General features: G+C 42.5%; 1 long non-coding RNA gene across 1 annotated transcript; it reads left to right on the top strand.

Moving 5' to 3' along the window:
- On the top strand, positions 56–8,478 carry LOC108637653. Its single transcript, XR_001919209.1, has 2 exons — positions 56–363; positions 8,203–8,478. It is a non-coding gene; the product is annotated as an uncharacterized LOC108637653 (long non-coding RNA).

Here is an 18,730-nt window from a genome sequence, read left to right on the forward strand (position 1 = left end):
TCCCTCGCTGTCGGCGGGGGCGGGGCGCATCCCGGAAGAGCCGAGGCCCGCCTCTCCTGTTTTGCCAGGCGTCCGGGAGCTGGATGTTGTCTCCTGGGCTACCGAGTGTCCGCGGGTGGGTTTGGCCGCGAAGGCGTTAGGGCGGGCGAAGACAAAGAGAGATTACATCTTCGAGGCTCAAGTGGTTTGGGGTCTTTCACAATTGGGTGCTTCGCCTGCTTCTCACTCTGCATCCTCCCCCAGCCATTTAGTTCACAGCCGCTGCTATACCTGCTCTACGAACTGCAAACACCCATGTTTCTGTGAGATCCACATTTCTCTTCAGAACCTTCGCTCCTCCACGTTTGGTTTCGCTGTCCTTTGGTAAGACTTCTCTGACCCTCCTCAGTTTGAGCCCAGTGCATCTCTTGTGGTTTCCCGTCGTTCTTTTCTAGCATCCTATCACCTTATTGTAATCATCTCTTCTCTCACTCCCTTACTGCCCCCTTCCCACATTAATATAGTGGTAAGACGAACCACGTCTGCCTTCCCTTGAGTTGGGCCCAGCACCCAGTGCAGTGCCTGGAACTGTGAATCACCTGCTTTAAAATGCGGATTCCTGAGCTCCCGCCCCCTCCCCACCCCCGGAAGCACAGGCGAGAATTCGGACAGATTATCCATCTACTACAATTTGAAAAACACATGCCTGGAATATTCTGAATGCTTACTTAATGTTTCTTGAGTGAAGCTAGAGAGTGGCTGGATTGGTGTCCTGCTTGACCCTAGGGAGCCCCAGGTTGAGACTTCCATTTCAACACATTTTCTCACATGCCTCTCTGGCCCTTCGTGCATGGGCTTGGTTGCCCTAGCTTCACATAAATTTGGGCATGAAGATAAGTAAACAGATGAAATGCTTAGAGTTGAACATGTTCTCCAAAATGGAGAGAGAACCAGCTACAACTGGGAATGAGACAGCTTTCTTCTCTTCTCCCTCTCTCCCTCCAGCTTTTGTTTTTTTTCCCCTCTGTGTCTGTTTCTTACATCCTTACAGCTCTAAGGCTACTGGAAATTAAAATCATTTTTTTCTCGGTTCTTTAAGCAGAAGGCCTAATTTCAGCTCCGACTGTGCCCATTTCCCTTGACTTGGATCGTCCGCCAAGCTCTGACCTGTGGCCTAGGGTCAGGGTATGTGATGTTCTGACGTGCCAGGCGTGAGTCTCATGTTTGGGGGAAGGGAGTCAGCAACACTAAAGTGAAAATTAACAAACTGGCTTGGACAATCCTAGAAAACCCAAGAGAGTCCATTCAATTCCTTCCTTCATTCAAGAATATACTGAGTGTCCTTCCATGTTCTTGTCACTGGATGACATATGCAAAGACTAGGAAGTACTAGGCAAGACGGCAGTGCATTTCAGGTACACCCATTCTGGAGTTGACAAGGCAAAGCCTGAAGGGTAAGTAGATGTTGGCTAGGTGAAGGCCAAGGGAGAAAGGAAGGAGGAGGAAGTAGGTGCTATTTCAAGCAGAGGAATCAGCAGGGACAAAGACCTGGAGATAAGAGAGAACAAGATCCTTTAGGTAAAGCTTTTAAAAAGCTGATAACATCAGGATCTTAGAGTGTAAGAAACAGCTTGGCAGGAGATAAAGCTGGAGAGTTAGCAGGGGTAAAATCTCCTCAGATCATGGAGGCCACATTAGTTGTTGAGAATTTTAACATAAACATAATATCAGCTTCCCTTGTGACTCAGTGGTAAAAAAAATCTGCCTACAATATGGCAGACTCAGGTTCGATCCCTGGGTCAGGAATATCCCCTGGAGAAGGAAATCACAACCCACTCCAGTATTCTTGCCTGGAAAATCCCATGGACAGAGGAGCCCGGTGGGCTACAGTCCTTGGGGTCACAAGAACTGAACAACAACAAATGAGGAACTATAATAGCTTTAAGAAGGAGAGTAATATGATCAGATTTGTATTCTGGGAAAGTCACTCTGGCTTCAGAGTGGAGAACAGACTGGTAGAAGGGAGGCTAGGCTGAAGGCTGTTGCTATAATAGAAGCAAGAGATAATCATGGCCTGAACTAGGTGGGGATGATGCTTAGAATTAATGAAAGCTCAGTATAGAACTTAGATGTGAGATAGATATTTTAAAATAAGTAACTTTCAGGACTTCCCTGGTGATTCAGTGGTTAAGGCTTTGTCTTCCAGTGTAGAGATTGTGGGTTCAATCCCACAAGCTAAGCTCCCACATGTCTTGGGGCCATGAAAGTGGAAACTTAAAACAGAAGCAATATTGTAACAAATTCAATAAAGGCTTTAAAAATGGTCCACATCAAAAATCTTTAAGTAGCTTTCCAATGTATCACTGAGAGGATAAAATGGTTTTGAAAAAAAGGAAAGAGCTCTCCCGACTTTTCCTGGTAGCATAGTAGATAAGAATCTGCCAGCCAGTACAGGGGACATGAGTTCAATCCCTCCTCTGGGAAGATTCCACATGCCACAGGGCAACTAATTCTGAGCACAATAACTACTGAGCCCATGCTCTAGAGCCCATGAGCCGAAACTACTGAGCCCTCGCCTAGAGCCCGTGCTCCACAAGAGAAGCCACCACAAGGAGAAGCCTGTGCACCACAGCAAAGAGTAGCCCCCACTCGCTGCAACTAGAGAAAGCTTGTGCAAAGCAACAAAGAGCCACCACAACCAAAAATAAAAATAAATAAATGACTATTTAAAAAAAAAATGTTTTGGCTACACCACACGGATTATAGGATCTTACTGCCCCAACAAGGAATTGAGCCCCAGCCCTTGACAGTGAGAACAAGTCTTTCAGGGAAATTCTGGCAGCTTCTTCTTCAATCCATCCTCACCCCTGGGGTAGGCTCTGGGCAGCAGTGTTTCTGCCAAAGATGATTGGTCTGGGAGTGGTCATCTGACCCATACTGGTTATCTGAGTTTGTGTTCGCCAAAAGCATAACCTGAAACAAGGATTTCAGTGCAGATAATTCATATAGGAGGTAATCCTAGCCAGAGTAAGAGAGTAGGGAAGAGGGAGACAGGGAAGGAAGGGAAACCAATGAAGAGTTATTGAACTGGTTACTACTGGGAACCATCAGAGAAGGCATATAAGATATGCCTCAGAATCATCCTTCTAAAGGACAGAAGGCTGGGCTGACTCCTGTCTTCAAGTTGAAAGTTTTTCCTAGGAGGTGATAACTCCCCCATATCCACCTGGCACAGTGAACCTGTACCTATGTGCAAGCTGATTCAAGCTGATTGAAGTATGAGGGATTTGGGGAAAATCCTGGAGGCAGGAATACTGAATCTGGCTTGGCTTGGAAGTGGGAAGCCATGAGGACTCATAGGAGCTGTCCACAGTGACATGTGAAGTCCAAGATGCACCAAGCAGCCAAGGCACCAGGAGCATCTGCTATATTTGGCCAATCAGATTCCTTCCTGGGAATTTGAAATAAAGGCCGGAAGAATCAGTATTCATAAAGCCATTGGACCTGTAGCATATAAGCTATAGGCTTGCCATCTGCCATACTACCATACTGTCATACTGACTGAGGGACAGGGAGGGATTGTTATCTACCATCCTCTGACTGATGGAACACAGTCCCATAAAAAGAGACTGATCTTGTAGCTTACACACAGGGTTTTAAGTCATATCATTACCTGATTCTTGCCTCCTCCCAAAGTCTACACTGCCCAACAAAACTATGGCTAACTGCCATTATTGCATTAGTTTAACATTGTCCCTTTTAAGATGGTTGAATCTTAGATTCAAGATATTTCTCATGGCACTATCACACTCTCTGGTCATACCATGAAGTCAGGCTATTGATGTGTGGGAGACTCTTGATCTGAGTATGCACCTGTCATGGGGATTCAACTTTCAGCCTAGGCCCTTTAGAAAAGACAGTTGTTGAAGAGCTTGTTGTTTGTGAGTTCCAAGACTCCAAAATCCAGCAACAGTTCTGACAGATACAAGCATATGAAATTGCTAAGACTTGACAATTTTTTTTTACCAAAATAATTACATGTGGTTTAATCTATTAATAAGCAGCACATGTCACAGGCACGAATTATTTTTCTTCTGATTTTCTGTCTAATTCTCACCCTGCTGGGTTTTGGAGCCCAGATAAGAAGACAAACAAGCACCATGAGAGTATGATGTGCAGTCTAGCAACTTCCTGGTGGTTCAGCAATTAAGACACTGTGCTTCCAATGCAGTGGGTGCAGTTTTGATCCTTGGTCAGGGAATTAAGATCCCACATGCTGCCCAGTGCAAAAAAAAAAAAAAAATGTCCACACACCTTAAAATCAGATGTGTCAAATGTCTGTGTACCTTCAGTTCAGTCATTCAGTCGTGTCTGACTCTTTGCGACCCCATGGACTGCAGCATGCCAGGCTTCCCTGCCCATCACCAACTCCCGGAGCTTGCTCAAACTCATGTCCATCGAGTTGGCAATGCCATCCAACCATCTCATCCTCTGTCGTCTCTTTTTCTTCCTGCCTTCTATCTTTCCCAACAGCAGGGTCTTTTCCAAGGAGTCAGCTCTTCGCATCAGGTAGCCGAAGTATTGAAGCTTTAGCTTCAGCATCAGTCCCTCGAATGAATATTCAGGACTGATTTCCTTTAGGATTGATTGATTTGCTCTCCTTGTTGTCCAAGGGACTCTCAAGAGTCTTCTCCAACACCACAGTTCAAAAGCATCAATTCTTTGGCAGTGAGCTTTCTTTATGGTCCATATGTGTCTACTGGAAAAACCATAGCTTTCACTAGATGGACCTTTGTTGGCAAAGTAATGTCTCTGCTTTTTAATAAGTCTGTGTACCTTAGCACTTTAAACTTGTACTGTTTTCTGCTAACAGTGTATAAAGAGAGCATATTGGTTAGGATATAGGTTAAGCTGCCATAACAGGGACTCAAAAATAGTGGCATAAATGAGAAAGAAGTTTAATTTCTTCCTTATGTAATTATACAGGGCTGGCTGGTATGACAGCACCTGTCAGGGACTTGGACACCTCCTATTTTGTTGCATCACCATCCCTAAGGTGTTGCCTTTGTCTGTGTGGTCCCAGATGAGTTCTTGTTCTAGGCAGCAGAAAGAGGGAGAAGAAAAAGAAGGCATCTCCTCCATCCTCTCCCTGCCCCCTGTCCCCCACCATTTAAAGGTATGACCCTGATTTTGCCTACATCATTTCTGTGACCCTAGTATAGCCCAGCACTTAGACACATGATCATACTTAGCTCCAGAGAGACTGGGAAAATAGTCTTTAGCTGGGTGGCCATGTTCCCAGATAAAATTTCAATTATGTCAGTTAAGGAGAGCAGATATTTGGGGGACAACTAGTATCAAAAAAGCGGGGGCCAGGGAGGGTGACTTTAATGATATTTGAGCCATCCTGAGCTTGAAGTAATGAAGCAGATAGTGAAACACAGATATACAGTAGCTAGAAGGCATTTCTCTCAGCTCAAGGGGTTTGAGGAGGAGAACAACAAGACCAATCACTGCTTGGTCAGTCTTCAGTTGTAGGCTACTCGACCAAAAAGTCATTCCCCAGTTCCCTCCTCAAGGACAAAACTCTGATTTTAATCATCCTTTTCCAAGCAGTTGTGTTTCTCATGGGTCCCTTTCCTGCTCCCACGAAGAGTCTTAAATGGTTTAAGTCAATATTTTTCAAACTTTTAAACAATTTCTCACAATAAGAATTACATTTTATAACCTAACACACACATACCTAATACTTGATCTTATTGTGCTTAATATACTTTGATGTTCTATTTCATTTTTAAAAAATTTTAGTTGCCAAACACTACATTGATTTCCATCTACCATCCCATAAGCATCTGAATGCAGAGTTCCAAAGAATAGCAAGGAGAGATAAGAAAGCCTTCCTCAGCGACCAATGCAAAGAAATAGAGGAAAAGAACAGAATGTGAAAGACTAGAGAGCTCTTCAAGAAAATTAGAGATACCAAGGGAACATTTCATGCAAAGATGGGCTCGATAAAGGACAGAAATGGTATGGACCTAACAGAAGCAGAAGATATTAAGAAGAGATGGCAAGAATACACAGAAGAACTGTACAAAAAAGATCTTCACGACCCAGATAATCATGATGGTGTGATCACTCACCTTGAGCCAGACATCCTGGAATGTGAAGTCAAGTGAGCCTTAGAAAGCATCACTACAAACAAAGCTAGTGGAGGTGATAGAATTCCAGTGGAGCTGTTTCAAATCCTGAGAGATGATGCTGTGAAAGTGCTGCACTCAATATGCCAGCACATTTGGAAAACTCAGCAGTGGCCACAGGACTGGAAAAGGTCAGTTTTCATTGCAATCTCAAAGAAAGGCAATGCCAAAGAATGCTCAAACTACCACACAATTGCACTCATCTCACATGCTAGTAAAGTAATGCTCAAAATTCTCCAAGCCAGGCTTCAGCAATACGTGAACCATGAACTTCCTAATGTTCAAGCTGGTTTTAGAAAAGGCAGAGGAACCAGAGATCAAATTGCCAACATCCGCTGGATCATGGAAAAAGCAAGAGAGTTCCAGAAAAACATCTATTTCTGCTTTATTGACTATGCCAAAGCCTTTGACTGTGTGGATCACAATAAACTGTGGAAAATTCTTCAAGAGATGGGAATACCAGACCACCTGACCTGCCTCTTGAGAAATCTGTATGCAGGTCAGGAAGCAACAGTTAGAACTGGACATGGAACAACAGACTGGTTTCAAATAGGAAAAGGAGTATGTCAAGGCTGTATATTGTCACCCTGCTTGTTTAACTTATATGCAGAGTACATCATGAGAAACGCTGGACTGGAAGAAACACAAGCTGGAATCAAGATTACTGGGAGAAATATCAATCACCTCAGATATGCAGATAACACCACTCATGGCAGAAAGTGAAGAGGAACTAAAGAGCCTCTTGATGAAAGTGAAAGAGGAGAGCGAAAAAGTTGGCTTAAAGCTCAACATTCAGAAAAGGAAGATCATGGCATCTGGTCCCATGAGTTCATGGGAAATAGATGGGGAAACAGTGGAAACAGTGTCAGACTTTATTTTGGGGGGCTCCAAAATCACTGCAGATGATGATTGCAGCCATGAGATTAATAGATGCTTACTTTGGAAGGAAAGTTATGACCAACCTAGATCAGCATATTGAAAAGCAGAGATATTACTTTGTCATCAAAGGTCCGTCTAGTCAAGCCTATGGTTTTTCCTGTGGTCATGTATGGATGTGAGAGTTGGACTGTGAAGAAAGCTGAGCACAGAAGAATTGATGCTTTTGAACTGTGGTGTTGGAGGAAACTCTTGCGAGTCACTTGGACTGCAAGGAGATCCAACCAGTCCATTCTAAAGGAGCTCAGTCCTAGGTGTTCATTGGAAGGATTGATGCTAAAACTGAAACTCCAATACTTTGGCCACCTCATGCAAAGAGTTGACTCATTGGAAAAGCCCCTGATGCTGGGAGGGATTGGAGGCAGGAGGAAAAGGGGATGACAGAGGATAAGATGGCTGGATGGCATCACCGACTCAATGGACATGAACTCCGGGAGATAGTGATGGACAGGGAGGCCTGGCATGCTGCGATTCATGGGGTTGCAAAGAGTTCGACATGACTGAGCAACTGAACTGAACTGAACTGAACTGATAACCTTCAGTTTGGAGAGAGAAAAAAAAAATACAATTTTTCTAAGCCAGCAAAACTTCCCCTTTGTTGAGGCATGTAAAACAATTTGTGTCTGGAAGAAAAATTTATCCCAAACTTTAGAGAAGAAAAAAATTGATCATTCTTTTAAAAATATACTTCTAGAGTTTTCCTAATAAGCCAACTTAACCTTTACCTGATACTCTTGGGAATATAACTGTTGTCATGGTATATTTGATTACGTCCACTACCGATAAAAGCACAGAGTTTACACTTCCGTAACATTAACCTGTAGAAACTGATAAGGTTTTGTTCTTGTATAGCCTTGAAGAAACATTAACCTGAAAGGTGTTATTTTTTAGTCCTGTGAAATGTTAATCAGTTTTGTACCTAACCTAATAATTTTGTTCATTTATTGATATGTATACATTTCTCACCTGAAAACACTCAGAGAATTAACTTTTTGTATTTTTTATCAGCTCCCTCATTAATGATTTAAATGAAACCTTTATATGTGTATACAATCTGGATGAAAATTTTTTCTGCTCTGTTTTTTTTCAGCTGTGACATCTAGCACTCAGGCAGCTGTTTTGTGACCATGAGTGGAGCCAAGCAGAGAGGACAAGCCAACATGTTGAAGATGGATGAGAAGAAAGATGGGAAAGTTCCAGGGTCGCTGATAAATTAACCAGCCTGGGGATATTACATGTGGCCTCGTGTTATGTAAGAGAGTAAATGTCCTTATTAGCAACATATTCTACATTTTGCAACCCAAAGCTCCCTTGGTGATACACCTGTTGTGGCAGCTCATCTTAATAAAAATGAACATTTGATTCACCCAGGTGGAATTTTTGCCATGTATTGGCAACATATGTTGGTAGCTGTGATGGTAGCAGTGGAATGATCATTGGGCTTCCCAATCAACTTTAGAGAGCCTCCCCTCACAGCTCTGGAAAGACTCCTGATACAGTGACATCATATCCTGTGGATTCATATTCTGTTTACTTGTTTTTATTTTTATTGATTTATTTTTGTTTACTTTTTTTAATTTTAAATTACTGCCAGGGCCTTATAAATACGTTTAATATATAGCTGTCTGATTTTTAAGAACATGTGTATTTATTTATTTTTGGCTATGTTGTGAAAGTTTTTCTCTGGCTGTGGCGAGAGGGCAGCAGCTCTCCAGTTGTACTGCCGCGGCTTCTCATTGCTGTGACTTCTCTTGTTGCAGAGCACAAACTCTAGGTGTCGAGGCTTCAGTAGTCGCGGCTCCTCTGGGATCGACAGCACAGGCTCAATAGTAGAGGTATATGGGCTTTAATTGTTCTGTGACATGTGGGATCTTCCCAGATCAGGGATTGAACCCATGTTTCCTGCACTGACAAGCAGATTCTTTACCACTGAGCCACCGGAGAAGCCCTAGCTGTCTGATTTTAAATATTTTTAAAATTTATTTATCTATTTATTTTATTGTTTTTGGCTGTGCTGGGTCTTCATTTGTGTGTGTGGGCTTTCTCTAGTTGCAGAGAGCAGGCTCTAGAACTGGGCTTAGTCGTTGTAGTACACAGGCTTAGTTGCTCCATGGCGTGTGGGAGCCTCCGAGATCAGGGATCAAACAAATGTCCCCTGCATTGGCAGGCGAATTCTTAACCACTGGACCACCAAAAGCAAAAATATTTAGTCGCTCAGTCGAGTGTGACTCTTTGCAACTCCATGGACTGTAGCCCACTAGGCTCCTCTGTCCATGGAATTCTCCAGGCAAGAAAATGGAGTGGGTAGCCATTTCCTTCTTCAGGGGATCTTTCTGACCTAGGGAGCAAACCTGGGTCTCCTGCATTACAGGCAGATTCTTTACCCTCAGAACCACCAGGGAAGGCCTATTTTTTTTTCATGTTAAAATATAATCATTTGGTTTTAAGAATTTTACTTATTCATTTTCTCCCCCTCTACACTCATGACTTTAGAGTTGTTGGTTTTCAATTTCTGAAACCTTATTTGGAACAGACCTCAGCTGGTAAAGAATCCACCTGCAATTCGGGAAACCTGGGTTCAATCCCTGGATTGGGAAGATCCCCTGGAAGGGAACAGCTACCCACTCCAATATTCTAACCTGGAGAATTCCATGGACTGTATAGTCCATGGGGTTGCAAAGAGTCGGACATGACTGAGCGACTTTCACTTCACTTCACAAACAAAGAGAAACGCTGCCTCTCTCCTTCTCCTACTCCATGAATGCTCAGATAGTTAAAAGCTTAGAGAACCCTAAAAGTAAATTCTATGCAGCTCTGTCTTGAGCATGAGCCAGAGTGTTTTAACTGCCAGAGACCCCGAGAGACCACAAGAGAGAATGAAGCCCTCATAGTTTCTTTTTTCTCAGGCCAGACTTTTCTTGACTGATGGGATATAGTCCAGATTAAGCTATTCATGCCAATCAGCAGCCTAGGAGCTTCCCAAGATTTGAAAGGATGACGAACAGACCAAAGCCACCACCTCCCTACACAGTGTGGATGTAGGTTCCTTGTGTCCTGAATAAAGGAATAAGGAGGAACAGTGAGAAATCCAGTAACACTTTCCACATTGAAAGGGCTGTGTCAAAAGATCAGTCTGTTGAGTTCAGTCACTCAGTTGTGTCCGACTCTTTCAGACCCCATGAATCGCAGCACACCAGGCCTCCCTGTCCATCACCAACTCCCAGAGTTCACTCAGACTCACATCCATAGAGTCAGTGATGCCATCCAGCCATCTGTTGTCCCCTTCTCCTCCTGCCCCCAATCCCTCCCAGCATCAGAGTCTTTTCCAGTGAGTCAACTCTTCACATGAGGTGGCCAAAGTACTGGAGTTTCAGCTTTAGCATCATTCCTTCCAAAGAAATCCCAGGGCTGATCTCCTTTAGAATGGATTGGTTGGATCTCCTTGCAGTCCAAGGGACTCTCAAGAGTCTTCTCCAACACCACAGTTCAAAAGCATCAATTCTTCGGCGCTCAGCCTTCTTCACAGTCCAACTCTCACATCCATACATGACCACTGGAAAAACCATAGTCTTGACTAGACGGACCTTAGTTGGCAAAGTAATGTCTCTGCTTTTGAATATGCTATCTAGGTTGGTCATAACTTTCCTTCCAAGGAGTAAGTGTCTTTTTTAATTTCATGGCTGCAATCACCATCTGCAGTGATTTTGGAGCCCCCCAAAATAAAGTCTGACACTGTTTCCACTATTTCCCCACCTATTTCCCATGAACTGATGGGGCCAGATGCCATGATCTTCGTTTTCTGAGTGTTGAGCTTTAAGCCAACTTTTTCGCTCTCCTCTTTCACTTTCATCAAGAGGCTCTTTAGTTCCTCTTCACTTTCTGCCATAAGGGTGGTGTTATCTGCATATCTGAGGTGATTGATATTTCTCCCAGTAATCTTGATTCCAGCTTGTGTTTCTTCCAGTCCAGTGTTTCTCATGATGTACTCTGCATATAAGTTAAACAAGCAGGGTGACAATATACAGCCTTGACATACTCCTTTTCCTATTTGAAACCAGTCTGTTGTTCCATGTCCAGTTCTAACTGTTGCTTCCTGACCTGCATACAGATTTCTCAAGAGGCAGGTCATGTGGTCTGGTATTCCCATCTCTTGAAGCATTTTCCACAGCTTATTGTGATCCACACAGTCAAAGGCTTTGGCATAGTCAATAAAGCAGAAATAGATGTTTTTCTGGAACTCTCTTGTTTTTTCCACAATCCAGCGGATGTTGGCAATTTGATCTCTGGTTCCTCTGCCTTTTCTAAAACCAGCTTGAACATCAGGAAGTTCACAGTTCAAGTATTGCTGAAGCCTGGCTTGGAGAATTTTGAGCATTACTTTACTAGCATGTGAGATGAGTGGGCGGGTCACGGTGGAGAGGTCGGACAGAATGTGGTCCACTGGAGAAGGGAATGGCAAGCCACTTCAGTATTCTTGCCTTGAGAACCCCATGAACAGTATGAAAAGGCAAAATGATAGGATACTGAAAGAGGAACTTCCCAGGTCAGTAGGTGCCCAACACACTACTGGAGCTCAGTGGAGAAATAACTCCAGAAAGAATGAAGGGATGCAGCCAAAGCAAAAACAATACCCAGCTGTGGATGTGACTGGTGATAGAAGCAAGGTCCGATGCTGTAAAGAGCAATATTGCATAGGAACCTGGAAGGTCAGGTCCATGAATCAAGGCAAATTGGAAGTGGTCAAACAAGAGATGGCAAGGGTGAACGTCGACATTCTAGGAATCAGTGAACTAAAATGGACTGGAATGGGTGAATTTAACTCAGCAGACCATTATATCTACCACTGCGGGCAGGAATCCCTCAGAAGAAATGGAGTAGCCATCATGGTCAACAAAAGAGTCCGAAATGCAGTACTTGAATGCAATCTCAAAAATGACAGAATGATCTCTGTTCATTTCCAAGGCAAACCATTCAATATCACAGTAATCCAAGTCTATGCCCTAACCAGTAACGCTGAAGAAGCTGAAGTGTCAAAAGATATCAATTAGCAATTGAGTATTGCTTCAATTGTTTGTCTTGTAGATCAACAAAGCACACGCAAACTTGCTAAGCAGCTTTGTGCTTCAGCTGAGCTGCAGTCTCCCACAGGCACAGCAGGAATCGGCTCCTCTACAAATCAGCAGGTGGAGCCGCAGCCAGACACTTCCTATATCAGCTTCAGCAGGTTTAAAGCAGACAAGGTCAAAGTGAAGGTGTCAGTAAGGATGTCTCGGGCCCAAATCTACTCAAATATTAATTTAACGGTTTTCTCTTTAGTGGTTTTCCTCCTCCTCAGTTGACTCTTTAGTGAGGTTCCCCAGTGGCTCAGTGGTAAAGAATCTGCCTGCAATTCAGGAGCCACAGGAGAGGTGGGTCAGGAGTATCCTCTGGAGAAGGAAATGGCACCCTGCTCCAGTATTCTTGCTTGGAAAATCCCCTGAACAGAGGAGCCTGGTGGGCTACAGTCCACAGGGTCACAAAGAGTCAAACATGACTTAGTAACTAAACAATAACTGTTGACTCTTAGAGAAACAGTGCATACTAAAAGGGAAAGAAAAACCATATTGCTGACTGTCCTGTCCTACGATTACTCATCTTTTAGTTTATTTAATTCCCCATGAAAGCCTTTTGAAGTGGATATTACGCATTCCCATTTTGTAGATAAAGAAAACTGAGATTGGAAGAGATGAAGTCATTGGCTTATGGAGATGGACTTTGAACCCAAGAATGGGCATAGCCTTAAGTCCCATGTTCTTTCATTGTACAACACTGCCTCTCCCACATCGACTCTGTAACCTCGTCAGTAACTGCAAAGATCTTAAGTGGTGATTTTCTCAGAGTGTGGAAAATCTCAAATCTCTCCATGCGTTATCAATATTCAAACACCCTTTCAGCCCAAGTGAAGTGTGTTAGTCGCTCAGTTGTGTCCAACTGTTTCTGACCCCACAGACTATAGCCTGCCAAGCTCCTTTGTCCATGTTAAAATTTTGAGCACAAAAAGGTTTGTTTATAAAGCATTGTTGCATCCCACAGACTTCAAGAGAAATCAGAGATGTCAATGGACAAAATAAACTTCCATTGCAAGAATAATAGTGTCTTCGTTCTACTTTAAACAAGTATATTAGGAACAGGATACTGTCAAAATTAATATAGGGACTTCCCCAGTGGTCCAGTGGTTAAGAATCTGCCTTCCAGGACTTCCTTGGTGGTTCAGTGGCTAAGACTCTGATCTCCCAACACAGGGGCCCTGGGTTCCTTTCCTGGTCAGCGAGCTAGATCCCACAGGCTGCAACTAAGAGTTCTAATGCTGCAACCAAAGATCCCACATACCACAACTAAAGCCCTAGAGTGGCCAAATAAATAAATAAAACTAAATATATTTAAAAAAAAAATACTCCTTCCAATGCAGGGGAAGCTGGTTTGATCCCTGACTTGGGAACTAAGATCCCACAAGCCACAGAGCAACTAAGCCATGAGCTGAAACTAGAGAAAAGCCTGAGCACTCCAATGAAGACCCAGTGCAGCCAAAAAATTTTAAAGTTAATATAGGTCCTCTGCATCCGAATCTCAATCTACAGTCAATGAAATTGAAGAAGATGGATACAAATCGGAAATTTTCCACTTGAAACAAAACTTTACCTTGCTACAAAATTTACCTTGCTACAAATTAAAAAAAAAACACACACACAAAAAACATATAACCACGTAAAGAAACAAAAAGATCTCAAAGTTACCAAATGAGGTAAAATTATTTGAACAAGAAAAAGTTGGGGAACTGTATTTGAAGTTAGATTCATAACCATCTCTTAACATTCTTTTGAGTAGTACAACACCAGAAAGAGCTTCTACCAATCCCTGTCAGGCTCTCCTGTCCATAGAATTCTCTAGGCAAGAATACTGGAGTGGGCTGCCATTTCCTTCTCCAAAGGATCTTTCTGACTCAGGGATCAAACCCAGGTCTCCTGCATTGCAGCCAGCTTCTTGAGCCACCAGGGAAACCCAAAGGAAAACACGAGGTGTAAAACTAATGCCATGATTTGGAGCAAGGTACTATTCAAATATCTATCACTATTTAAATAGCCAGGTGTGGAAGCTCTTTGATTGGAAATGACTTCAGATCCCAGGAGATTTGAAGATGGGCCTGGCTCTTCCTTCACGGAGGTTTGCCTTGCTTTCTCAGGTATACGATATAGTGAAACAAACTTTGTGATGACATTCAGTTACTTGTCCTGAAGTGCCTTAGCTCTCCCATGGATCAATTGAAGACTCTTAATTTAGCATATAGTTCAAATTCACATGATTTTACAGGTTACATTTATTTGATTCAATCCAAGACTTATCAGATTTTATACAAGGCCCTGGGCATAGAGGTGACTAACTTAAGGTCTCTACCCTGTAGTTGTTCAATGTCCAGAGGAGGAGGGGGATAGAAAGGGAGAGGGGCTCCTTGCATCTAATAAGTTGGATGCTGCTAAACATTCGACAATGAACAGGACAGCTCCTATCACCACCAGCAAAGAATTATTTGGATCAAAATGTCAGTAGTGCATTTAGTCAATAGTACTGATAAAGCCTGATTTAGATGAAGTATAAAACTGGAGTTCTTCTGAGTGAGCTCAAATTGCAGTGCCAATAACTACTAGCTGTTAGAGGTTGACAGATTGGCAAATAACTTCACTGGTATTTCAGTATTTATTTTACAGAAAACAATAGTTTACTTTAAAAGCCAAATGTTAAGCATTTTAAAAAGTAAAATTTCTTGATATCTTTGAAAGACACACACACACAACTAAATGTAAAAATGTAAGCTTAAAATTCATGAATGTTAAATATACATTAATATTTTAATATGGATGTTAGATATAAAATTAATGAAGTATTATTTTAGAGTAAAAAACTAAATGCCAATAAAAGTAAAAATATAAAAATAATTGGAAATAAAATTATTTGCTCTTTCTTTTAAATGAAATTTATTTTTACATCTTTATTTTATTTTATTTTGGTCACCTGGTTTGTGGGATCTTAGTTCCTGGTTGTTTGTTGTTCAGTTGCTAAGTTGTCTTACTCTATGCAGTCCCATGGGCTGCAGCACACAAAGCTCCCTTGTCCTTCACTATCTCCTGGAGTTTGCTCAAACTCATGTCCATTGAATTGGTGATGCTATCTAGCCATGGGACCAGGGCTCAAACCTGAGCCCATGGAAGCATGGAATCTTAATCACTGGACCATCAGGGAATTCCCTATTTGCCCTTTTTAAAACTAGTGATCTCTTAAAGAAATATATTAAGATATCACTGTTAAACTGTAAGTGTATTTTTGGTACAAATTTTTCTAGCTGCTTTAAAAAGCTCTTTCTGGTGTTGTATTTCTCAAAGAAATGGGAAGAGATGGTTATAAATCTAACTTCAAATATAGTTCCCCAACTTCTCCTCGTTCAAATAATTTCACCTCATTTGGTAACTTTGAGTTATTTTTGTTTCCTAGGTGGATATATGGGCTTCCCTCAGTTGGTAAAAGAATCTACCTGCAATGCAGGAGACCCAGGTTCAATCCCTGGGTCAGGAAGATTCCCCTGGAGAAGGAAATGGCAACCCAGTCCAGTATTCTTGCCTGGAGAATCCCATGGACAGAGGAGCCTAGCAGGCTACAGTCCATGGGGTCGGCAAGAGTTGGACATGACTTAGTGACTAAACCACCACCAGGTTCAGTTCAGTTCAGTTCAGTTCAGTCACTCAGTCATGTCCGACTCTTTGCGACCCCATGAATTGCAGCACGCCAGGCCTCCCTGTCCATCACCAACTCCCGGAGTTCACCCAGACTCACGTCCATCGAGTCAGTGATGCCATCCATCTCATCCTCTGTCATCCCCTTCTCCTCCTGCCCCCAATCCCTCCCAGCATCAGAGTCTTTTCCAATGAGTCAACTCTTTGCATGAGGTGGCCAAAGTACTGGGGTTTCAGCTTTAGCATCATTCCTTCCAAAGAAATCCCAGGGCTGATCTCCTTCAGAATGGACTGGTTGGATCTCCTTGCAGTCCAAGGGACTCTCAAGAGTCTTCTCCAACACCACAGTTCAAAAGCATCAGTTCTTCGGCGCTCAGCCTTCTTCACAGTCCAACTCTCACATCCATACATGACCACAGGAAAAACCATAGCCTTGACTAGACGGACCTTAGTCAGGTGGATATATATAAATATATTTTTAATTTCTAGCAAAATATAGTTTTGTTTCAAGTGGAAAATTTCTGATTTGTATCCATCTTCTTCAATTTAATTGACTCTAGATTGAGATTCTGATGCAGAAGACCTATATTAATTAAAAAAATTTTGGCTGCCCTGGGTCTTTTTTGGGGTTCTTGGGCTTTTCTCCAGTTGTGGTTTAGTTGCTCTGTGGCATCTGGGATCTTATTTCTCAGATCAGGGGTCGAACCAGCTTCCCCTGCATTGGAAGAAGGATTCTTCCTTTTCTTTTTTTTTTTTTTTAAGTTTTACTAATTTATTTGGCCGCTCCATGGCTTTAGTTGCAGTACGTGGCATCTTTAGTCGCAGCATTAGAACTCTTAGTTGCGGCCTGTGGGATCTAGCTCCCTGACTAGGAATGGAACCCAGGGCATCTGTGTTGGGAGCTCAGAGTCTTAGCCACTGAACCACCAAGGACGTCCCGGAAGGCAGATTCTTAACCACTAGACCACTGGGGAAGTCCTTATATTAATTTTGACAGTATCCTGTTCCTAATATACTTGTTTAAAGTGTCTTTGAACTAGAATAATTATTCTTGCAATAGAATTGACATCTTTTGATTCCTCTTGAAGTCTGTGGGATGCAACAATGTTTTATAAACAAACCTTTGTGTGTTCAAAATTTTAACATGGCTATACCTCATTTATAAATCATTCAGAATTCAGATTTCTTTTTCCAATGTTGAAAGAATATTTCTACCTCAACTAAAATTCTATTTTGGTACTTTAAGATATGAGTATGTGAGAATAACAAAATGCTGAAAACCAGTATTTTAATCACAACCAGCTATGCAACTTTGGGCAAGCCATTTTACCACTATGCCTCAATTTCGTCATCTGTAAAATGGGGGTAGGGTGGATGGTTCCTACAGTAAAGCAGGATGGTGAAGATTACAGAAAGGATACATAAACTTAACATATGTGTATTTTTTATATCCTGTGTATAATATATTGTTGCAAATTTGTTCATTTATTTGTCTTTATATTTATAATGTGCAGCTTGTTGGCCCAAATTCTTGAATATATTTTCCAGATCAGTTTGGTGTAATTGTTTTAAAATATGTCCACAAGGGAATTCCCTGGCAGTCCAATGGTTAGGCCTCAGTGCTTTCACTTCCATGACCTAGGTTCAATCCATGGTCAGGGAACTAAGATCCTGCAATCAGCATGGCCCCCTGAAAAAAAGTCCACAATTTTTTTTTTTCCACAATTTTTTTTTCCTACTTTTCCCTTAAAGAGCATGAGCTGGACTCAGTAGCTTGCTTCTAATGTATATAGTGTGGTGGAAGTGATAGAGCGTGACTTTTGACACTAGGTCATAAAAAGCACTGTGGCTTTCTTCTTGCTCTCCTGGACCATTTGCTCCAGTGAAGGAAGCTTTGGTGTTGTCATGACACTCAAACAACCATGTGCTGTGCTGCTGTCAGTTGCTCAGTCATGTCTGACTCTTTGTGACCCCATGGACCATACATAGCCTGCCAGACTCCTCCGTCCATGGGGATTCTCAGGCGAGAATACTGGAGTGGGTAGCCTATCCCTTCTCCAGGGGGTCTTCCGACCCTGGAATCAAACCAGGATCTCCTGCATTGCAGGAGGATTCTTTACCAGCTGAGCTACCAGGGAAGCCCCCAAGCAACCAGGTTAGTGTGATGAGGGAGAGGTTAGTATCATGAGGAACTGAAGCCTCTTGTCAACAGCAGGTATCATGGGAGCAATCTATCCACATACACATACACCCATATGTGCCATACACTGTGCTCATACGAAGATTCTATGTGATCTTTGGAAAAACAGCAGTATACTGAGTAAGCATTATATAGGTCTCCTATCAGGGCATGATGTGGGACATCAGGGGAGCCTTCAAATATGGGGTGTGGTCTGAAGTACATCTTAAAAGACAAGTGTTTAGCAAGTGGAGGAATGAGAGGTGGGAGTGTAGAGCAGGGGTGGAGGAGGGCAATGCAGCTGAGTAGAGGAAAGGATAATCTTTTGGGGGTTTGGTGCTGTAAAGAGCAAGACAGGGCAGATCTCAGAAGGCTTCTTAACAGTATTAGGAAGCTTGAATGATACCTTGTAGGAGAGCCTTGATTACTATTAAACAGCAGAAAGATCATCTAATTTGTATTTTTCAATTATTTAGCCACATTGTTGGGCATAAATTTTGGTAGGAGACAAGAGTGTGGGCAGAGAAACTGTTGAGATGAGGAGGGTGTGAATCAAGGCTGTGGCAGGGAGTGAATCAAGAAATAATTAGAACATCAATTTAGCAGCAACTCGGGATTGACTGGGTATGGGATGAGAGAGAAGGATGTAGGTCTTTAGAGTTAGTGGTGGAAACAAG

Source organism: Capra hircus, chromosome 2 (genome assembly GCF_001704415.2).
Source record: "Capra hircus breed San Clemente chromosome 2, ASM170441v1, whole genome shotgun sequence".
Taxonomy (NCBI): Eukaryota; Metazoa; Chordata; class Mammalia; order Artiodactyla; family Bovidae; genus Capra; species Capra hircus.